Source organism: Pelmatolapia mariae, linkage group LG4, assembly GCF_036321145.2.
Source record: "Pelmatolapia mariae isolate MD_Pm_ZW linkage group LG4, Pm_UMD_F_2, whole genome shotgun sequence".
NCBI lineage: Eukaryota > Metazoa > Chordata > Actinopteri > Cichliformes > Cichlidae > Pelmatolapia > Pelmatolapia mariae.
The window spans coordinates 33,982,831-33,986,855 of NC_086230.1; positions in this window are offsets into that span (position 1 = coordinate 33,982,831).

Below are 4,025 nucleotides of genomic sequence, written 5' to 3' on the forward strand. Positions count from 1 at the left end.
AAGCAAACTTATATCATTAAAAGCTTATACTGACTAAAAAATACAATTTTCTATTGACAACAGGATTAAAACTGATTAAACCTGTACTGTACTGACCACACTATAAGAAACTGTACACGTTTAAGAAAGAGCAGTAGTCCAATTTAGATGAACTCAATGTGTTTTTGTACCTCTGATGGACGAGGTTCAGGCTAACTTTGAAGAATTCTTTAAAACTTGCATTAAACATGAAAATGTAGCTTAACAGTTTAAACTTCATGTTATTCTGAAGCTGAACAGATCATTAGCATATCTGCACCTCAGTTACTCTTACACACATATATCTATATATTTAATTTAACACAATAATAGAAGCTTCTCAATCTTTGTACTTTATTTTTTTTCACTTTTTTGTGCATTTTCAGGACAGAGTTTGTTAATTATAACTTTTATAATAATAAAATTGCACTTGTGATTGAAATAATTCACTGCACATGAAACAACCTGCAGCCTTTATAGATCTGATTTAAAGAAGCTGACTTTAAGATCGCAGGAACAGGGACAGTAATCAGACTGCTTGTGATCAGTGTGCTTGACACTTACCTTGAGGTACCTTGAAGTGTTGAATACTTGTATTACTTTGAGATGACATGGAAATCCTTCATATTTGCAGCACTGTGCATGAAAAGTAAACAGTGGTAAAATCACTGAACATGCTGACATTTTAGGCACAGCTCTGCTTCAAAAAAATTGTTCCTTTTTAACGTGCAGTCTACCTCCTGAGCAGCAGGGGGCAACTCCTCTGGATGCAAACAGCAGTCAGATCACAGGCTTATTCACAGACACATGACACTTTTTTGCCCCTGTGTGTAAACTCAGCTGTAATTTTACTGAGAGATGAAAACAATTTGTTTAAAATTCAACAAACAGAAACACTGACTGACTGAAGGCTGTTTGCTCACCTTTAACCATGTTGCTGTTATTATCAGTGTTATATCTCAGTTTCTTCCTTCATCGTTTTCACTCATGGTGCTCTGATGTGCTGAAGAGTCTGTATCTGGATTCAAGTGAAATAAGCCAGCTGCAGGTTTGTAACTATGTCCTCAGGAGGGAGGTTTTAGTGGTAGAAGGAACAAAAAGACTCTTCTGTGATGTAAACACAGATTTAATGAACTGTCCACAATAAACAAAACTAAAGGCACTTTCAGCAAAATCAACAACATGAACAGCAGCTCAGCGTGACCTTGGGCTATTTCACAAAACCGTTTGGCACAAACTTGATTCAAGATCAGCTGCTCAGAGATAATGGCTCCGTTTTAGAGACCTACAGTCGACATTATGACAGTCCACCCAAGGCTAACTTTCTGGGCGAGGATTTAACAGCGGCATCTGCTGTGTCCTGAAGAACCCCCAGAAACCAACAAGCATGCTTGTGTAGCTTCACCTGCCCCAGCAGGTGAACTTCTCCTGCAGCCAGGAAGCTGTTTTACCCACACATTATTTTAAGTTATTATTATTTTTTATCATTACTATTATTATAATACTCATTACAATTACACTCATATCACGTGTGTGTGATTAACTCAGACCTTCCCAAAGTGTGGGGCCCGCCCGGGGTATGAAAAGGGGAAAAAAAATGCTTGGACACTAGTGATGTGCAATACCACTGATTTCCTTTCCGATCCGATACCAAGTAAAATTCAGGGTAGTATCGACGATACTGATCCGATACCGATACTTTGTACAAAAACGTATTTTTTGTATCTCAAATTATAGCGTCATCATGATTACAGGACATCAGATTACTTGTTCTTATCACTTAATAATGCAGAATTCATCATATAGAAATAAACAAACTGAAGTTGTGCGCCATTTGAACATGTTGCCTGCCTGCAGCACTAAAGGACTCCGTGAGAGACGTCTGTCTCGCCCTGGCAGCACCTGTCCCTGTCCACTCCTCCTCTTCAGTTCGCCTCAACATACGCTCGTCATATTCTGTGATCTGATTTACTCTGAGGTATTTGACGAGGTTAGTGGTGTTGCCACAACACTTCACTTTCTTGCCACATGTATCGCAAACCGCGTCTCGGCTGTTTGTGGAGGTAAAATACGTCCACACATGATGCTGTTTACGCTCAGTCATTGTTGTGAGTGCGCACGCTGCAACACATTTATACAGCCGCATTTCACACATGACTATGAAAGGCGGAAGAGGAAGTAGTTCCTTCCAAACAATCCAAATAATATAGTTTCTTTCCACTGTGTTCCTGTTAATGATAAACTACAAATTTACCCTAAATTACTAAAATATCAATATTTTAATATGAGAATCGATTCTAGAACATAAATGATTGGTATCGGAGGAATCGATATTTCAGTATCGGTCCGCACATCACTATTGGACACTGCTAGCACAGGCACCCACACAAACGCAAAGCAGGAGATGAAGCATCGCTGAATATGTTTCCAAACCAACTTCATTCCAAGCCAAAGACTAGAAAATATGGTGAAGCATATCTTCCCTTTGGCTTCACCTGCACAAGTGCCAAGGTAGGTCTCCCTGCAGAATTGCTTTTCCCTTTTTCTTGTAAAACAAAGGGGGGGCTAGCAAAAAAAGCTTGGGAACCACTGGATTAACTGATGGCACGACCATAGCTGGACTGGCCATCGATTTTATGGGCTGACGGGTTTTTTTGTTTGTTTGTTTTTGTAAAGGTATAAACAATAAAAGGTGGTGGATTGGCCAGATGCTGGCTGATGTGTAAAAATAACTCAGTTGTTTGGTGGTGGCGGCCGCCGGTCCGAGTGTCAGGTGAACTAGACTTCAGGTAAGAAGTTATGACCTGCAGTCTATCTGGTCAGATATAAACCAAGTTTAGGTGGAGTTTATTTTCGTTGTGCTGACTTTTTACAGTCAGTTACAATAACTCGTACTGGGTACTAGCTAGCATGACGGAGTTTCTATACAGCTGGGTGGGTGCTATGATGTTACTGATAGTGAACTTTATTTTATTCATAAGGTTAGTTAGTAGAGTTGCCAACCGTCCCGTAAAAAATGGAATCGTCCCGCATTCAGAGAAAATATGACGCGTTTCATATTGAGGTGAAAAAGAACACAGTTTGTCCCGGACTTCAGCTAGAATGGAAAAAGACACAAAGCTGGAGTTATTCTCTGTCTTTACGCTGTCAGCTGCTTCTTCTTCTCTCATTCTCTCCCCTTCCCTCTCCTGTTGCTACTTCAATCATTAAAATTGATCAATGATCAGCTGATCGGTATTTCTGACGCAAGTCCCGTCTCTCTTGTTTCTTTATCTCCCACTTTGTGCCAGAAAGAGGAAACCAGTGGATGTCGCGCTAAACAACAGGCCAGCGGTGCACATTGCAAATTAGCTCGCATAGACACATTTGTTGTGCCGCTTCTTAATGTTGGGGTTGTTATCTTAGCTAACAACCCCAACTACCAGATTTAACTTGTAACTGGCTAAAAATAACTTAGCCTACCAGTGAGAGGGGCGTTGCTAGCTGGCAGTTTTTTGAAGCAATGTTGAAATTTTCACATTCTGACACTTCAAATTATTCAGGAGCTTTCTGCTCAGCACAGCATCAGCACCGCGGAAGTACACGGATACATCCGAAGACTCGAGACAGAATTCACAATGTGTTTTCGGGACTTTCAGGTGTATGGACCAATGTTTTGTTTTCTGATCAAACCAGAAAGCTTTAATGAGCAGCTGGATTTGTCTCGCATTAACTGGCTGGACACAGAGGACATCAAAATGCAGCTGATTGAACTGAAAAGCTCGACTCTGTGGGGGTCAGAGTTTGCAGAACTACAGACGCAGCTGGAATCCACAGCTGTGCACGTTCATGGAGTTTGCATTTTCTGCTTGACATCACTACCTGTAAAGTTTAACTGTCTTCAGAACATTGCAGAGACCTTATTGACAGTATTTGGCTCTACATATCTGTGTGAGCAGATTTTCTCTCACATGAAGAGTGTCCTCAGGTAGCCGTCTGAAAGCTGGACACTTGGAGACCTGTGTCTC